At 37.3% G+C, this 12902-nt stretch overlaps 1 long non-coding RNA gene across 1 annotated transcript; it reads left to right on the top strand.

Annotated features, from left to right (window-relative positions):
• The first annotated feature begins 2920 nt into the window (after positions 1–2920).
• On the top strand, positions 2921–12670 carry LOC143913630 (uncharacterized). The gene is made up of 2 exons (XR_013260756.1): positions 2921–4191; positions 11568–12670. It is a non-coding gene; the product is annotated as an uncharacterized LOC143913630 (long non-coding RNA).
• Positions 12671–12902: the final 232 nt, after the last annotated feature.

Here is a 12902-nt window from a genome sequence, read left to right as displayed (position 1 = left end):
ATGCATTAATTAATTAATTGTTAATTTCGTGTTCTTCAGCCTCTCGAAATACAGAGAGTCTAGGAAGGCGCATTGGGTTTACCTGTTAGGCCTTCCTGGTATATATCTATGTATAATAAAATAAAATAAATTTGACTTACATACATAAGCATTATTCTGTTATCTATTTAATTTGACTTAGACTCCGGTTTCATTTTATTATTTTGTGTATTACGTGAAGTGTCAACTATGAGGTCTCCATTTTATTTGTCTTTTGTATGAAATTTATATTTACACAAATTTTGAACCGACTCCCCAACCATGGGTATAATAAAAAGTACGCTCAAGACAAAGATCTCAAAAAAAAAGAAATTAAAATAAAACGAGATTACTCCTTCAATTTGAAATGATTTTTTTTCTTTTCTACAAAATTCCAATAAACTCAAAGATTGTTTAAAATTCATAACAGTTCATTAAATCAATTTGAGCGGAGAGTATAGCATTATAAATATGAAAAGTATGTACTACATATATACAGTAGGTTTGAGCCTTCACTACCCTCAAGATTTTCAGTTTTAACCAATTTTGGGTAATTTATCCCAGTTCTGACAAATACCTCAAAAGTTGAGGTGGCAACGTGCATGGTGATTATTTGAGTGTTTTATGTATTTGCACATCGATTGATTTCATGTATTTATGGTTTTTTAAAGATTAGGCATATACATACATATGAAATATATCTTAGAATTAAGTGTAGGTATTTATGTATTTGCACAATAAAAATTTATGTATACATATACATAAATATTTAGGTATTTAAGAACAAACAGCAAAAGAGATACACAAAGTCCCGACCCTGCCTTTGTTCGTCTAACTGTCAAATGTCATGCTCATAAACGGAGCCTGTACTACATATGTACATACATGGGAAATTGAATTTGGTCTGTCGAAGCATCTTTAAGAAGCACTGCAGTCAAAGTATTAAATGAAAAAGTTTAATACTCGTCAGCTTTACAAACTTTTCAATGAAAACACTGTACAGTTGCGGTTCAAATTGATTTTGTTCAAATAAACCGTAGATAAACCATTTTTGCTGAATTCCACTCATATTATGTAGTTAAATGATTTATTTTTCTCAAAAGGCCTTAAATATGTGCACATTTAAACATGTAAGGGGCCCACTTTTTAGCTCTCCAGAAACTATTTATTATACATATTTGCTCACATCTGATTATAAATGTTTGTTTGGTATTAGGCGATCAATTTTATCACACTAATTTAGCTCTAATATCACACTATCCAAAGATTTATTTTGAATAACTAATTTTTAGTGTCGGTGTTGAAAGTTTCTTATTAGCATGGGTGTGATGTTTGTGCTGACATAGTGGAAGTTCAGTGAGCAAGTGTGAATAATAAAATTATTATACTCGAGAGCTTTGATGCGTTGTTGATTGCCATAATCAACTTGGATATCGTTAACTTCTCAACTTACCATTTACTGTTTCATTAGACTGCGTGAATAGGATTTGTATTAGCATTCTTCGAGAGTCCAGTTTTTCCTCGTTTTATTAATTCAACACTATCAGACTTAATTCGAAGTTGTTTTAAATGTTTATATTTATTGCTTTCACACGTTGAAATTACAATATTTGTCGCGAAAATTTTTAAATTTTCCCATTGAATACTAATGAGCTGAAGACGAGTCGAGACTCGGCCGTTAATTACGCGAAGTGCCCGAGGTGTAATCAATTGATATAAGTTGAGTCTTATGATATTTGTGTTTTGATCATACTTCAAAGTGAAATAAAAACATTGACGAGTCTTCAATGTCTCAGATGAAAAGGTGCCGACAGCGATATAGTCAGTATTCGCAAATTTACCGAACTAACAAACCAGAAAAAATAAAATTAATTACTATGACATAAAAATGTACATACTTAGTGTGAATGAGTCAACACATCGCAAGCTTTTCATTTATCTTTAAAATTAAATATACAGAAATCTTCATATACGTATGTACATATGTACATATTTAGTACCTACTGTGTTTTGCTTATTACTTCACCGGCTAATTAAATCCGCTTAAAGATATATGTACATTCTTGCTTATCTCCCTTTTCTTATCGTTGTTTATATTGAATTGTTATATAAATATTAACATACAGTTTTAAAACTCAACCAAAACTCAACTTTAAGAGGTAGACCCAAGTGGGTATACATACATATATGTATGTAAGAAGTAGAACTACAAACTTAACTACGGTACTTATTAGGATATAACTAAGATAAGTTAATCACAGCAGTATACTTTTTAAACTAATATATGTACATATAACAACATGGGACTACATTTGGGAAGTTAAATTACTCACATTTTATTCAGCTTTAGCCTGAACAGTCTGCCAACTTCCAAAGTAAAATTATATTTGAGCATACATATGTACATATGTATGTACCTTACGCAGGGCCGTCTCTAGCGTGGAGCCAATTAGGTTTCATCTAAAGATGCATTATGGGGCGCCTAATTTTTTATCTGTAATATTCAAGAACATCTATGAACAAATTGAACGGGCTGATTGATGATGTTATTAATTGAAGTAGATTTTATAAAGGAATCCGAAATAGTAAGGTAAATTTTACAGATTTTGCTACAGTGAAAACTAGAAATGAATTTCAGAAAAAATACTAGTATTTTGAATTTAAAAATTATTTGACATACATTATCTTGACGAATTCGTCGCATGCTACTATTATATTGTAGTTCTTCTGTTGTTTGATTATTGTATTTAAATTTTATTTGCATTCTATACTTGTATGTTTTTCGTTTTTTATGTGTTCATTTAATTATATTATTTTAACTATATTATTTTTATGTAGAGATCATATCAGAGTTTTTAACTCTTTCAAATCAAATTTATTAAAATAAAAAAATATCGTCATAAAATGCTGATTTGTTTATTTCATAAATACATTTTATAAGTTGTAAGATTTCCACGTTAGAAACCCACTCAAACGAGCTGGCAAAAGCTCTTATAAAGTCTAGTGCAAAAGACACTAGACTAAAGCGCCGCAGAGTGCTCGAGTAATGGATAAAAAGTTGGCAATTAATGAATTGCCAAATCTTCAGATAAATAAATTGTTATAAAATCTGCTTATGACCGACGGGTCGATTGCAAAAAAAAAAAAATGTGATAAGTAAAGGTTGACAAGTCGCGGATGCTTTTGCAAATAACAATAGACCGCTACATTAGTGTTCAAAGCAAGATATTAACAATAGTGAAAAATCAAAAATCCTCATTGTTGACGGATTTGAACCTCTCATTAAGTCCAACGCACTGAAAGACTATGAGGAAGATAACGACTTTATCTACCTAAGTGCTTTGCGCTCTCTGGCGAAAACGGCAATGGCCAGTCTGATAAAAATATGGCCGCTCTATTATGAGAAGAACGAATGTCCGTCTGGAACGATCTCTGGTGTTCCCCATTGCAATGTATGGAGTTGAGACATAGACCCTGAAAAAGAGAGAAAGGGACAATCTAGAATCTAGAATGTCCCTAGAATCTAGATGCAATTGAAATGTAATGTTGGAGATGGATGCTGCTCATCCCATGGACCGCAAGATGCACGAAGATCTCCATCCTCAAAGAGCTGGCAGTTTCAGAAAGACTCCACAACATGTAGGAAAAGGATTCTTTCATACTTTGGCCATATGGCCAGGAAGAATGTGGAGTCTGGTAGTCACCGGAACGCTGGAGGAAACGCGAGCGAGAGGACGGTCTCCCGAGAGTTCTTCAGACTAAATCAAAGAACTGGCGGGATGTCCATTTGTGCTGCCTTCAACTTGGCACAGAACCGGGAGGATTAGAGCGAAAACACATAGAGATGAACGGAACGGCACGCATTGCCGTTATCAATCACTGTCAAGCATATATCAATACACGGACAAAATATCACCGAAAACACTCCAGGGGGTGATTTTGGGATGGTGTGCCTTAAATATGTGCTAGGCGTATCACATTTTTTTTCGCATGTTTTAAAGTATCTAAGAAAAACCATCTGTGTGATTTCGCCCTTTGAGACGGATCGTCCGTCAAATTCTAGACATGAATGACCACGACGCTCGGCATTGAGCAAACGAGGAAGAAGAAGAACAATAGTGAAACATTTTTTGTTTGAAAAGAATCCATCCACCGCTGAATACTAGTGATAAGGTAATTGTTCCGACTTTTGTAATGACGTGTGGCAAACAGTCTTATTAACTGATTGTCGATTGGCATTATTGACGAGTTGGCATTAGTGTCGGCCCAAGCGGAAATACGCGACGGTCGACAGAGTTCGAGCAGACGGCGTACGGACAACTTGTGTTCCGTACGCTCCGCTGAACCACCACGTGCAAATTTTACATTTCAATAAACTACATCAAACCATTATCGAAGTCTTTTCCATGATGGTCACTTCGAACCGGACACCAGTAACCTAGGCCACAACACCAAACGGACAAACCAATAGGAAAAAACGTGGTCGAGAAAAAATGGATGTCAATTAAGAAATCGGTATCGTTCCTTTGTTACTATCCATACCTTTCCAATACTAATAACATGTTTGCTTCTATTTCAGCAATATATTGATTGATGTACAGAGGTACATGACCGCGTGATTGACGCAGAAAATATATAAATAAAAACATAACCTACAAAGACGCATGGGACACAGAGGTAATCCAAAATTATCGGAACGATCACATAAACATCGTAAAGGATATTCAAGTAAGTGAATGTATTCAATCTCAGGCAATCTGTTCAAAAGGCAATCATGTGGGTAGGTCAGTTTTAAAATATGTTTTAAAGTATAACAATTAATTAACGCGATTGTATAAAATAATATCGCGCTACGAAGGAATGTTTCATCGGTCGCATCGAATTTCGTATTAAAAGTGTAAAATCAGATGTAGTGTAAAATTAGCAAAGCACGTGGAGAATTATACTTGTAGCCCCAAAGTGGATTAAATCAAGTACATACCGGTATATTCATATCGGTAGATCTTTGTTTCTTAATGTGTGTAGAAACACCCTCCCCCCCCCCCCTTCCACGATAAATGTGGAATTATACTTGTAGCCCCAAAGTGGCTTAAACCAAGTACATACCGGTATATTCATAGCGGTAGATCTTTGTTTCTTAATGTGTGTAGAAACACCCTCCCCCCCCCCCCCTTCCACGATAAATGTGGAATTATACTTGTAGCCCCAAAGTGGCTTAAACCAAGTACATACCGGTATATTCATATCGGTAGATCTTTGTTTCTTAATGTGTGTAGAAACACCCTCCCCCCCCCCCCCTTCCACGATAAATGTGGAATTACACTTGTAGCCCCAAAGTGGATTAAATCAAGTACATACCGGCATATTCATACATCGGTAGATCTCTTTGTTTCATAATGTGTGATGAAACAGTGGTGATTTAAAATAAATCACAAGACTTGTAGCCCCAAAGTGGTTTAAATCAAGCACCCACCAATTTAGGGTTGTAATTTCTTCCAAAATATGTTGGATAGATTCTGGTGATAATAGTTAAAGTAGAATATTAAGATTCACGGTTAATCATTGAATATTATTACCTTATCTCTACGAATAGTTCAATTGACAGCTATAGTAGAGAACAACTGTATTTATGAGACGAAATAGTGCAACTTTCTGAAACAAATGTCAAGTGCTGAAAACGAGGAAATAGAAGCTTCGACTTCCAAGTCGCATAAAGGTCGAAATCCAACTAGGGACGTAGAACCTATTAGAGACAGGTCAAGCTCTAGAATACATCAGACTCGAAGTCAGACTCAATCGATAGAAATATTAGCGAAGGAAAATAAAGTAGAAGTTATAATGACGTCAATAGAATTAAGGTATTCAGGCGCGGTACAAAGACTAAAAGGAAAAATAGATAAATCCTCCGAATTAGATGAAGGACAGTATCAAACCATTAAAGAAGCATACGATTATGTCCGAAAACTCCATTACGAATATTTAGATAACCTTACAGACATACCGAAAGCGGCCAAAATAGACGAAGAGTACGATGCAATTACAATAACAGTTAAAAATCTTAAAGCAGCATTAGATTGCCAATCCTTTCAAGATAGTAAACTAAAGGTAGAGCAAGCAACAATTAAATTTGCTAGAGATAAGTTACCGACGTTAACCATTCCCACATTTCAGGGAGATCCATCTGAATGGCAATCGTTTCAACAAGCTTTTAAGAATATAATAGGAAACAAAACGGAATATTCGAATGTCACGAAATTGCAATATTTGCATCAATCCTTAATCGGTCCCGCTTTGGCAGCTGTATCAGGTTTAGATATTAGCTCAGACAATTACGAAATAGCTTGGAGTATTTTAGACAAGCAATATAATTTACCAAGACTTAATCTCAAAACTAGGATTAATTCACTTTGTGACTTAAAATTAATCACAAGAGAATCACATATCGAATTGAGAAATCTATTGAATCAGGTAACAGTGTGTATTAAAAACATTGAATCGTTGGGTTACGCGAGAGAAATTTTAGATCCATGGGTAACATGTTTAGTTCTAAGGAAATTACCTTTTAATATAGTAAGAGACTGGGAAATATCGCTGGTTAGCAGAGAAATGCCACCATATGAAAGTTTAGAGACATTCTTGCAGAATAGATGTAATGTATTACAATCTACTGCATCTGTAACTACGGTGAAGGAATTCCCTCATAGTCGTCAAAGAATCATGAGAACTCATGTCGCGAACAAAAACCCATCAAGTAAGGTAAACGCATGCGCATTCTGTCGAAATAATCATTTCATAGGCAAATGTGATAAATTCAAAGCAAAATCCAGTATGGAAAGAAATGAATTCGTTAAATCTAATAACATGTGTTTTAAATGTTTAAATTCATCGCATAAGATAACAAATTGCAAGTCTAACTATAATTGCTTAAGGTGCAAACAAAACCATCATACTTTGTTGCATCAGGACGATACATTTAGTTCCAATAATACGGGAAGGAAGTCAATTAATGCTCATTCTACTCATTTCTCTCAAAGGGAGATAATTTTACCCACGGTACAAGTAGACATTATAACGTCCAATGGAACGGTCGTTAAGGGTCGCACATTATTAGATTCCGGCTCACAAGTCAACTATGTTACCACATCTTTCGCTAAGAAGAATAACTTCAAATTAGAGAAAATCTCTCAAAAAATTGTAGGTATCGCTAATCAAGAAAGTAGCATTCGTCACATCACCAAGGTGACCATAAGGTCTTCAACCACTAATTACTCAACCAAAGTGTTGTGTTTGGTATTACCAGAAATTACTGGCGAAATTCCAACTGTGAAACTGGATCAACAGTTAATTTCAATACCAGCGGGAATCAAGTTATCAGATCCCCTTTGGAATAAACCGACGCCAATCGATTTATTGCTCGGCGCCGAGATTTGCGTTCATGCTATGAAAGCAGGAACCATCCAGTTAGGAAAAGGTATGCCTATCTTAAAGGATACCGAATTCGGATGGACAATAGTTGGTCCATATCCCGAAGTAAATAATGCTCCAGGGAAAAGCCACATAGGCTTAAGTCAATTAGACAGTCACATTCAAAACTTTTGGATGATCGACCAGGTTCCTATGGTAAAACATCAATCTCTTGAGGAGAAAAGATGTGAGGAACATTTCCAAGCACACACATCACGAGATAAAAACGGTAGATTTTGTGTAGCTTTACCATATAAAAATTCCCCGGTAGTATTAGGAAGTTCATTGCACATTGCGGAGAAAAGACACAAAACTTTGGAAAGACGTTTTTTAGCCAATAATAATTTAAAAATGGAATACAATAAAGTTTTAGAAGAGTACATAAATTTAGGACATATGTCAGAGTGTGAACCTCCGGAGGCACATGAGGTTCATTGTTATTTACCTCATCACGTCGTGGTTAAGGAGTCTAGCCTTACCACTAAATATCGTGTAGTTTTTGATGCGTCCGCAAAGACAACGTCGAATATCTCACTAAATAATATTTTGATGGTGGGACCTAGTGTCCAATCAGATTGGTTAAATTTATTTTTATTAAAACTTATTGAACTCATTCCTCAGACAATCTTCAAAAAATGGAAGGATTGTCAATTATCCAATACAGTCATGAAACTTTATAAAATTCCTAGATTGATAATACTAAATAATGCCATTAATATACAGGCACACGGATTTTGTGACGCATCCGAGAAAGCTTATGGTGCTTGTATTTATGTAAAATGTACTGATCAATTGGGAAATTCCAAATGTCATCTTGTGTGTTCTCGTTCGAGAGTCGCTCCGCTCAGTTTTGTAACTATTCCGCGTTTAGAGCTGTGCTCCGCTATGTTATTATCAAAGTTAATGAAGTCAACAATAGACCAATTAACAATTCATATTAATGAAAAATATTATTGGACGGATTCAACCGTCGCATTGCATTGGATTAGAGGAGAGTCATGTAAATGGACCACCTTCGTTGCCAATCGAGTGGCCGAAATCCAATCAATATCTCAACCCATTGAGTGGTACCATGTCTCCTCTACAGACAATCCAGCAGATTTAATTTCTCGAGGGACTCAACCATCAGAATTAAATCATAATTCGTTATGGTGGGACGGCCCTAGTTGGTTGAAATTAGACGAATCACGATGGCCTCGAAGACCTCCTGAGATCACAATAGATCTTCCAGAGAGAAGGGTAGTCACTAACGCTACCCTTGTGAGGGAAAATAATTGGATAGATAAACATTCTCATCTTCCAAGACTCCTTCGAGTTTTATCATATGTTCGTCGGCCACTAAGGAATAAACAATTAAACGTTAAAGAAAATAACGAACCGTCCGCTTTAGAATTAAAAGATGCTTTAAATAATTTGATAAGGTTATCGCAAATGGAATCATTTCCATTGGAATATCGTTTGCTGAGCAAGGGACATCCAATTCCCAGTAGCAGTAAATTAGCTAAATTGTCCCCTCTATTCCACGAGAATTTAATTTGTGTTGGAAGTAGACTTCCTCTGGGAACAACTCTATCAACGTCACCCATTATCTTGTCAAATAAGCATAAACTTACACACATGATTGTCCGAGATGCGCACTTGAAATATATTCACTTGGGTACTCAAGCCTTACTGTCGTTATTGCGGCAGACCTATTGGCCATTGGCCGGACATAATACGGTCAAAGGAGTGGTGCGTTCATGTGTCATTTGTTTCAGAAATAAACCACTGTCACACAATAGATTAATGGGATTACTCCCGCTTGAACGTACCACTGCGAATTTTCCTTTCAGTCATGTGGGGATAGATTTCGCAGGACCTTTTCCTGTGAAGAGTGGTTGCAATAAGAATTCTAAGATAATTAAGGGTTACGTTTGTGTCTTTGTGTGTTTTTCCAGTAAGGCAGTTCACTTGGAACTTGTCGGAGACTTAACGAGTTCAAATTTCTTAAATTGTTTAAGAAGATTCGTAGCCAGACGTGGCAGGCCCAATACGATATATTCCGACAATGCTACTAATTTTGTCGGTGCAAGTCGTGAACTCGTTAATTTAGTAAAATTAATTTACGAACGTCCTCATGAGGAGAAGCTACTACGGTATGTAGCCTCCGAAGGGATTCGTTGGAAGTTTAACCCGCCAAGGGCGCCTCACATGGGAGGGCTGTGGGAAGCAGCGGTTAAATCCATGAAGATTCATTTAAACAAGGTGTTAAAGGCCACCACCTTAAATTTCGAATCATTTTGTACGGTATTGACTCAAATAGAAGCTTGCATGAATTCCCGTCCTCTTAGTCCCTTGTCTTCGGATCCACTAGACCTTTTACCCCTCACACCTGGACATTTCTTAATTGGCAGATCCTTACTCGCTCTTCCAATGGAGGTTAAATATAACACTAATGTCCATGCCAATCTGCTTCAGATACAATTGACCACAGCAGCATTTTGGAAACGTTGGTCGGCGGAATATTTACATTCTTTGCAGTTACGACACAAATGGAAGAAGGACTCGAGCAACAATCTGAGTGTGGGTCAAATGGTCCTGTTAAAGGAGGAACACATGCTGCCAACCCGATGGGTCTTGGGTCGAGTCACTAAATTGTATCCCGGACCAGATGGCAGAGTTCGAGTCGTCGACGTCTTTACTGCCAGCGGAGAGTTTCGTCGGTCCAGTCATCTAGTGGCGCCATTGCCGATTCTACCACAAGGACCACTTGACAGGAAGGAAGATCAGCAAGAGGGAGGAGAAACAGCAGCTTCAATTCCGTCAACTTCGGTAGCTTAGTTTAACCCGAAGACACTACCCCCAACTCATATTACTTATTAGATGTAATCATGAGTTTAAATCAGTCAATGTTAATAGTAGTACTCCGTAATTCACTTTAATTGTGTTGTGTGTATAATTTAAGCTATTTTCATTTTAACATTCGGCAGTATATATCTCCGAATTTAATCTAATCATTTTGTCTTTATAATATAAGACTTGTCTCATGTCATCACTCGGAAGGATTATATCCGAGTTTAAAATAAACTGTTCAAATTTGACAGTTAAAATTAGATTCATGATTTGTTAATGTTAGTCTCCAAGCCACACTTAATGGAGCATCTTAAATTATTTCATGTCTACTTAATTATAACCTGCCGGGAGTCATCCGCAGGTCTTATGTTTCTTGTTATGAAAACATAAGTTAACTCTTACTGTTTATAGTATTTATGTGAATCATAGAATAAGTAAATATTATAATACTGAACATTTCGATGTAACGTAGAGACATCTATAATCATAGTTCGCCTTCATTTCCTGCTTGTAGGAATGAATGAATGACTTTCCAATTTACTTTTAATTTAGCAATGTTTGTGCTACTTGTTGATGAAATCAAGTTAACTTAGGAGCATTACACTCACTAATCAAGTTTAGTTGATCGGTAATAGCTGATCTGTCTTGACAACTGTAACAGTGTCAACATTGTATTGTCTAAGTTAACATCAAGATGAGGAATGCTTAAGTTTTAAACCATATACAGTCCACTCTCTCTTCTTTAAAGTAAACTTATCTTGTAATGCTTATTCACAGCTTCAAAGGAGATTTCAAAAATTTTAATGTAAAGAGAAACAACATTCACCAGAGGTATACCTATAAGTTGAAATATTACTGAACCAATAAATTGATTTTATCCTCACACTGGATGAGGCAAAGGTTTCATTATTCACCCTCTATTTAATTATTTTAAGAGCTATGATTTATTGTAAACGACTCGTCAGTAATGCTGTAACTCTGTAGAATAACTGTATTGTTCAACAGTTTTCCTATGTGGGACTATGTTCCGACTTTTGTAATGACGTGTGGCAAACAGTCTTATTAACTGATTGTCGATTGGCATTATTGACGAGTTGGCATTAGTGTCGGCCCAAGCGGAAATACGCGACGGTCGACAGAGTTCGAGCAGACGGCGTACGGACAACTTGTGTTCCGTACGCTCCGCTGAACCACCACGTGCAAATTTTACATTTCAATAAACTACATCAAACCATTATCGAAGTCTTTTCCAGTAATGAAAAAAATAAAAAGGGCAATCAAAAGTTTAAAAATAGATATGCATGTTTGTCTTATGGGACGCTTAAAAACAAATAAACGTCAGGGAGAAATACGAGTAAGTATTTTCAAACGTGTCTAATACGATATTTTTTCACCATCGTAATGGCAGTTATATTGATGACCAAAATGGCAAAGTATGAAAACGATTGGATAAGATCCAATTTTTTTCCTTAATAATGATCGTAAGTGAAGGTAAGAAATGGTTAGTAATTAGTAAAAAACTACATAAGGACTACACATACTCTGGAGATGGCCCTGTATGTATGTATGTTAGTGTATAGCTCCAATTGGCTTCCCATTCATGGAAGCGAACTGAAACACTTTTGATTCTAATTGACGACCCATATCCAACCGCCAACAACTGTCGAATATATTTTGGGACTAAATTTCGGATGTCAAATTTGAAGCTGTCAATTAAAAATCATTCCATCGGAGCTTTCAAATTACATGAGTTCAGTTTTGACTTGGGCCAATCAAAGACCGGCAACCGAACAATCTGGCGTCAGACTTTGACCTTGCTTGCTCAACTTATTTTGAATGAATTATAGAGACCTGTTGCATACAAAGACGACGGACCACATTTGGGAAGTCAGAGTGGAACCGGTGGCGTGGCGTCTTCCCAACCGGGGTCCCGCGGAAGCTCCATGCTTTTCGAATCCTCGGAGAAAGCACTGCGTTTATAAATTTGGAGGATGCCCTCGGATGGTCGGCGAGATAAACACGGCAGTCCTCGCGCGCAGCATCACGCCCGGTCCTCGACACAAGTTGCGGTCTGCTCGGCGGATGCGGGTGGTTCGCCCCCGCGGCAGAAACTTATTTAGCGGGCTAGTTAGGTATCGGCCGGCAGCCAGTTGCGCTAACGAGCGCGCAAACGGGACGGCAACACTAGGGCTCAAACCGACATTTTTACACACCGAACCGTCAACAATCAACAAGTCCGCGCGACCGTTTCCTTATCAAGGTGAAGGTCGGTCAGGCGGGCCGGTCCGCGGATGCGACCACGAAACCTTTTTAATTTCGATTTAAAAGCTCCCATTTATCACGCGCAAACGTGTGTAATGTCGTTTTTTTTTCTCTCCTCTCCCCGCTCGTATATTTTTGTTGATTGTGTATGGAAATGCGCCTTAACAAGTGTACGGACGTTCGACGCCAGGCGTACGCTATGGTCGTGTTGTCGTCTCTGTCTGGCGCATGCGGTGGCGTATAGCTCTGTCTCGTTTCGGCACACGCGGCCGGGTCGTCGGTCTCTGTCTGGCGACGCACGGCGCAGGTCCAGTGCGGCCCTGCCC

The sequence above is a fragment of the Arctopsyche grandis genome, chromosome 6, assembly GCF_051622035.1.
Source record: "Arctopsyche grandis isolate Sample6627 chromosome 6, ASM5162203v2, whole genome shotgun sequence".
Lineage (NCBI taxonomy): Eukaryota > Metazoa > Arthropoda > Insecta > Trichoptera > Hydropsychidae > Arctopsyche > Arctopsyche grandis.
Note: the sequence above shows the minus strand (reverse complement) of the source record. Positions and strands in the feature narration are given on the sequence as shown.